This window comes from Leptonychotes weddellii, chromosome 2 (genome assembly GCF_054177405.1).
Source record: "Leptonychotes weddellii isolate Sample4059 chromosome 2, ASM5417740v2, whole genome shotgun sequence".
NCBI lineage: Eukaryota > Metazoa > Chordata > Mammalia > Carnivora > Phocidae > Leptonychotes > Leptonychotes weddellii.
In genome coordinates, this window is record NC_138370.1 from 834,628 (window position 1) to 842,067 (window position 7,440).

The following is a 7,440-nucleotide window of genomic DNA, read 5'->3' on the forward strand; positions in this document are numbered from 1 at the left end:
TCCCAATAAATGCAAAAAAAAAGCAATGACAAAATTTAGCATCTGTTCATGATAAAAACTCAACAGCATTGTGGACTGAGAGGGAACATACCTTGACATAATAAAGGCCATATACAACAAACCCACAGCTAACATCACACTCATTGGTGAAAAATAGGAACAAGACAAAGATGCCCATTGTTCCCACTTTTATTCAACATAGTACTGAAAGTCCTAGCTGCAGCATTCAGAGAAATCAAAGGCATCCAAACTGGTAAGGAAAAGTAACACTATCACAGTTAGCAGATGACAGGATACTAAACACAGAAAAGCCTAAAGACTCCACCAAAAAACTATTAGAATGAGTTCAGTACTATTGTGTATACAAAATTAATATACAATTTTATTTCTATATACTAATAATCAAGTAGCAGAGCACTTAAGAAAACAAGTCCATTTATAAATGCAAAAAAGGAGTACCTAGGAATAAACTTAGCCAAGGAGATGAAAGACCTTTACTCTGGAAACTCTGAAAGGCATTAATGTAAGCTATGGAAGATGACACAAATAGACTGGAAGAATTAATACTGTTAATGTACATACTACCCAAAGCAATCAGCAGATGTAATGCAATTTCTATCTAAACACCAACAGCGTGTTTTCACAGAACTAGAACAAACAATCCTAACATTTGTAGGGAACCAGAAAAGACTGCAAATAGCCACACAATCTTGAGAAAGAACAAAACAACCCGAAAGTATCACAATCCCAAATTTCAAGATATGCTGCAGTAATCAACACAGCATGATAGCGGCACAAAAATAGACACAGAGATCAATGGAAGAGGACAGAGAAGTGAGAAACAGACCTGTACTTATGTGGGAAATTAATCTACGACAAAGGAGGTGAGAACCTACAATGTAGGGAAGACAATCTCTTCAACACATGGTGCTGATAAAACCAGACAGCTACATGCAAAACAATAAAACTGGACCACTTTCTTACACTCTATATGAAACTAAAGTCGAAAGGATTAAACACCTAAATGTGAGCCCTGAAACCATAAAACTAGAAGGAAAAACAGGCAGTAAACTCTTGGACATCACCCTTAGAAACATATTTATACATAGGTGTCCTCAGACAAGGGAAACAAAAGCAAAATTAAACTAGAGGATGACACCAAATAAAAAGCTTTTGCCCAACAAAATGAACAGGCAATCCCCTGCGTAGGAGACAATATTTGCAAATGATATATCCAGTAAGGAGTTAATATCCAAAATATATTAAGAACTTACAACTCAACACCAAAAAAAAAGATCCAATTAAAAATGGGCAGAAGAGGGCGCCTGGGTGGCTCAGTTGGTTAAGCGACTGCCTTCGGCTCAGGTCATGATCCTGGAGTCCCGGGATCGAGTCCCGCATCGGGCTCCCTGCTCGGCAGGGAGTCTGCTTCTCCCTCTGACCCTCCTCCCTCTCATGCTCTCTGTATCTCATTCTCTCTGTCTCAAATAAATAAATAAAAAATCTTTAAAAAAAAATGGGCAGAAGACATGAACAGACATTTCTCCAAAGAAGACATACAGATGGCCAGCAGACACATGAAAAGATGTTCAACATCACTCGGCATCAGGGAAATACAAATCAAAACCACAATGAGACACCACTTCACACCTGTCAGAATGGCTAGAATCAAAAGATAAGAAATAGCAAGTTTGGTGAGGATGTGGAGAAAAAGGAGAACCCTCGTGCACTGTTGGTGGGAATGCAAACTGTTAGACAGCTGGAAAAGAGTACAGAGGTTCCCCCAAAAAATTAAAAATAGAGCTACCCTATAATCCAGTAATTCCCCTTGGAGGTATTTACTGTCAAACATGAAAACACCAAGTCCAAAGCACATATGCACCCCTATGTTTATTGTGACATTATTTACAGTATCAACATATGTAAGTAACCCAAGCATCCATGGATAGATGAATGGATGAAAAACATGTGGTGTATACATACAATGCAATGTTACTCAGCTATAAAAAAGGATGTGGTCTTTCCATCTGTGACAATAGGGGTGGAGTTACAGTTTATTATGCTAAATGAAATAAGTCAGACAGATAAAGACAAATACTACAGGATTTCACTTATATGTGAAATTTAAAAAAGAAAACAAATGGACAAAACAGAAACAGACCCATAAATACAGAAAACTCAGTGGTGGTTTCCTGAGGGGAAAGGGTGTAGAACAAACAAACTGGACAAAGGGGAGAGGGAGGATGAATAAGTCACGGGATGAAAGGTGTAACTTAGGGAACATCGTCCATGGCACTGAAACAGTGTTGTGTGGTGAGTGAAGGACAGTACACTTGTGGGGAGCACAGCATAACAGAGAGCTTTAGAATCACTTTGTTGTCCACCTCATGCTAATGTAACATTGTGTGTCAACTCTACTTCAATTAAAAAAAAATGAAAAAGATGTTACAAATGGCACCATAAAAATACGAAAGATGGTAAGATGGTAGTACAAGAAAGTATATGCCAAGAATCTGGACAACCTAGAAGACATGGATAAATTCCTTGAAAGAGACACTCATTTGAACCCAAATCAGGAAGAAATTGAAGATCTCAACAGACCAATTACTAACAATGAAATTGAGTCAGTCATAAAACCCTCCCCAAAATTCGAGTCCAGAACCAAATAGCTTCACAGGTGAATTCTACCAAATACTTAAGGAAGAGCTAATACCTATCCTTTTCAAACTGTTCCAAAATTGAAGAGGAAGGAATGATTCCAAATTCATTCTACAAGATCAGCATTATCCTGATCCCAAAACCATGCAAAGACATTATTAGAAAACTTCAGGCTAATACCCCTGATGAACAGAGATGCAAAAATCCCCGACAAAGTAGCAGCTAGCTGCATTCAACAATACATCAAAAGGAACGTACACCAGGTTCAGGTAGGATTTTTCCAGGAACACAAAGATTGTTCAATATCCACAAATCAATCAGTTAACAAAATGAAAGAACATGTGGTACACACACACACACACACACCATGGAGTATCACTCAGCCATAAAAAAGGAAAGATCTTGCCTTTTGTGGATGGACTTAGAGGGTATTATGCTAAGTGAAATAAGACAGAAAGAAATACTGTGTAATTGTACTTATATGAAGAATCTCAACAAAAATAAAGAAACAAAGCAAAACGAAGACTCAAACACAGAGAAGAAACTGGTGGTCACCCGAGGGGAGGGGCATGGGAGTTGTAATAAGTCATCAGGATGTAAAGTACAGCATCGAGAATATAGCCAATATAACTTTGTAACACGTAGATGTAACTATACTCATTATGGTGAGTATTGAGGAACCAGCTCTGAAGACCAATGGAAGGAAGAAGAGGAAAGAACAGAGCAACAGAACCTCGGGGAGAGGAGCCTTTCACAAACTTAGAGGAAATAAGCACCCAAATCAGCAAGGAATAGGTAAAATTTTCACTATTTGCAGATGACATGATACTCTATAGAAAACCTTAAAGACTTCACCCATAACTATTAGAACTGCCAGATGAATTCAGTAAGGTTGCAGGATACAAAAATCAAGGCACAGAAATTGGTGCAATCTTTATAGACTAATAATGAAGCAACAGAAAGAAAAATTAGGAAATCAAACCCATTTACAATTGCACCAAAAATAATATCTAGGAATAACTTAATCGAGGAGGTGAAAGACCTGTACTCTAAAAACTATAAAACACTGATTCATGACATTGAAGGTGGGAAGACGTTCCATGCTCCCGGGTTGGAAGAACAAATATTGTTAAAATGTCTATACTACCCGAAGCAATCTGCATATTGAATGTGATCCCTATCACAATACCAAAAGCATTTTGCACAGAACTGGAACGAACAAACCTAAAATTTGTATGGAAGCACAAAAGACCCCGAATAGCCAAAGCAATCTTGAAAAGGAAAAATAAAGCTGGTGATCTCACAAAACCCAGATTTCAAAATATACTACAAAGCTGTAGTGATCAAAACAGTATTTCACTGGCACAGAAGTAGTCACAGAGATGAATGGAATATCATAGAAAGCCCAGAAATAAACCCACGTTTATATGGTCAATGAATCTTTCACAAAGCAGGAAAGAATATGCAGTGACATGGATGGAGCTAGAGAGTATCATGCTAAGCAAAATCAGAGAAAGACAAATACTATATAATTTCATCATACATGGAATTTCAGAAACAAAATAGAAGAACATGGGAGGAAAAATAGAGAGGCAAACCAAGAAACAGACTCTTAACCATAGGGAACAAACTGATGGTCGTCAGAGGGGAGGTGGGAGGGGGATCGGGGATGGGGGATGGGTGAAGGGGATGAAGGAGGACACTTGTTCTCATGAGCACAGGGTGCTGTATGTGAGTGGTGAATCACTATATTGTACACCTGAAATATTATACTGTATGTTAAGTAACTGGAATTAAAATAAGAAACTTAATTTAAAGAAGATAAAGCATTCCCAATTAAAACAAAACTATTCCCTCCACCACAGCGTTCTGAAAACCTCTGCAATGATAAGCCACACTCAGCATCTCCAAAACAGAGCCTGAGGAGGGCTGCGTCTTCCTGGTCTACCTGCCCGTGCATTCAGAGGGTCTGTGTTTCCACAGAACAAGATGAACACCTTGCAAGGCGCACATACATGCACACGGACACGCATCTCCCATCCTGTGCTCTGGAGAGACCACACGACATCACACGCCGCCGGTACCCACGGGATGAGAATGGCCACAGTGTAATTTCCTCCCAGGGGTCGTGTTCTGTAAGTCCTGGATGTCCTCACGCCTGGGGTGGGGGGACCGAGGTGCGTGGCAAGGCCGCCTGCAGGCACATGAAGGTGGCGGAGTGGGCTCGGAGTCCCAGCTGGCCTCACGGAGCTTAGGGACGATTCGGGCAGGGTTTGCGCTGTGAGCCCCCTGCTGCACGGCCACGGTGCGGCTGGGGAGCTAGAGACGCTCTGGGCGGGTTGGTATCTCCTGGGCTGGTTAGGGGAACAGGTCTGCTGAGGGGCCAGAACTGCCCCCAGGTTGGGGCCTGGAGCACGAGGGAGGAAGAAGACAACGCCAGGGCACGGGGACGAGAGTGGGAGGAAGACATGGGGCAGGGTGTTTCCGAAACGTCAAGCAGGCTGCTGCGGGCGCCGCCCAGCTCGTTCTGTCTGTGCAGGCACAGCTCGTGCCCACGTGGAGGCCCGACAAGGCGAGAGGGCAGGGGATTAGGGAGCTGGGGGATGCACCTGCACCGAGAGCACAGCACAGACTCACCGCATCCAGACCCAACCTACGAGCTAGCAGCCCCCACCACTGCATCCCAAGTGCAGACTGGAGCCACGGTCTTCAACTGAGGGGATTAAGAAGGAAGAAGTAAAGAGAATCCAGACAGCTGGAGAACGGCCTGAGGTTTTGCCATGTTTGTGGGTGAAGAGGAGGAGTCTTCTAACGGATGAACACCAGGCAGCAAACAGGTGGGCCAGGAGAGACCACCATGAACACGCATGTACCAAACAGCACTTTGAAAAATGCACAAAGCAAAAACTGACAGAACTGTACAGAGAAAAACATAAGCTGGCAGTTGCGGTTGAAGGTTTCTTATTTCTTACTGTAAAAAGAAAATATTGCAGAGATATGGAAGATTTAAATACACATTTGTAAGCTTAAGCTACTATAGCTATATAGAACTCAGTACCCAACAGAGACTACAATTTTTAAAAAATATACATGGAATGTTTATAAAATTTGATCATGTATCATGAAGAATGCATTTAGCAATGAAGGAAAACCCAACAAATCCCAAAGCAGAAAAGCAATCACATCCTCTCTAACATAGGACGATAATTTCCGAAGTAAATACTAAAGGGACAGCTTTGTAAAAATACCACATTTTGGGGAAGAAAATAATATTACTAAATAACACTTGAGCTTAAAGAAAAAACCTAACAGGGTTAAGAAATATTTAGAACTGAATGAAAATGAAAACAGAATGTCAATATTTGTGGGACAAAGATAAAGCAGTTCTTAAAGGAAATTTCATAATTTCAAAGTACAGGAAACAAGAAAACTGCAAAAGAAAACTAAATATTCAATACAAACATTTAGAAAAAATAAAGTGAATAAAGTCAAAGTAAGAAGAAATAATAAAAGAGCAGAAATAAATAAAGTAAGTTATTGGAAAAGAGAAAGGATTAACAACAGAAAACCCCCTACTTTATGGAAACACTAATAATATAAACAGACCTTGAGCAAGACTAATCAAAACCAAAAAACATGGGGCACCTGGGTGGCTTAGTCGGTTAAGCATCGTCTGCCTTCGGCTCAGGTCGTGATCTCAGGGTCCTGGGATGGAGTCCCGCGTCGGGCTCCCTGCTCCGTGGGCAGCCTGCCTCTCCCTCTCCTTCTGCCTCCCCCCTGCTCCTGTTCTCTCTCTCTCAAATAAATAAAATCTTAAAAAAAAAAAAAAAAAAGCAAGCAAGGAGATGCAAATAAAATATACAATGATTCTGAAAACTACAGACATCAAAAGATTTGCCAAAATAAGAAAAATGTATTTTAAAAAATATACATTCATGAGGAATTGCAGATGAAAGGCATGTTTTTTGCAAACACAAATGCTAACATTACAACAGGAAGGAAGGAGACATGGAAGCCCCTTCCCCGGGGCAGTGCAACAGGAGTGAGATGGCCCCTTCCTAAGGGGTAACTCGCCGTGGTGTGTGCAGGGGGAGGGCGCAGCCCCCAGGAACGCAGGGGAAGGCGTCTGGTTCAAAGAGGAGGGATGAAAACGGAGTAAGAACAGGAACGTTAGGCCAGAACACGGAGCAAGACCCTGCGCTCGCTGCACCAGGGACACACTCGGCTGGGAGGCACCCAAGGGCGTTGGCGTGGCTGTGTCAGGGAAGACGGGACCGGCTGCGGAAGACGCAGTTTCAGCAGAAGAACCGGAGGGACGCTGTGCACCGTGCTCAGCAGGTCAAGGGGTCAGGAAGAGGTAACAGTCTCAAGTGCGGGTGGACCAGTGACCGAGCTTCCGAACCCAAGGAGCAGCACTGTCTCATCTAAGGGAGACAGGGCAGTGACGGGGCCGAGTCTCAGCGGTCACCCAGCAGCCAAGGGACGACGAGACCACAGAAGACCGAACCACACCACTGACCACCTTGCTTCAGTGGCAACCTCTTTGGGAAAGCATGGCATTTTACCATCAGTTAAACTCCCATCCCTCCTATGACCTGCGAGTCCCCCGAGGTGTTTACCTGGGAAAACAAAGGCAGGTGCACACCGAGGGGCTTGTGCAAACTCGTTCGTGATGGCTGTGTTCCGCAGAGCTGGAAACCGTAGATGACCCCGCATCGGTGAGCTGCGGAGAGGGATTGAGCAGGGGAAGGGCCACGTGGGGCTCGCAGCACACCCTGCAGG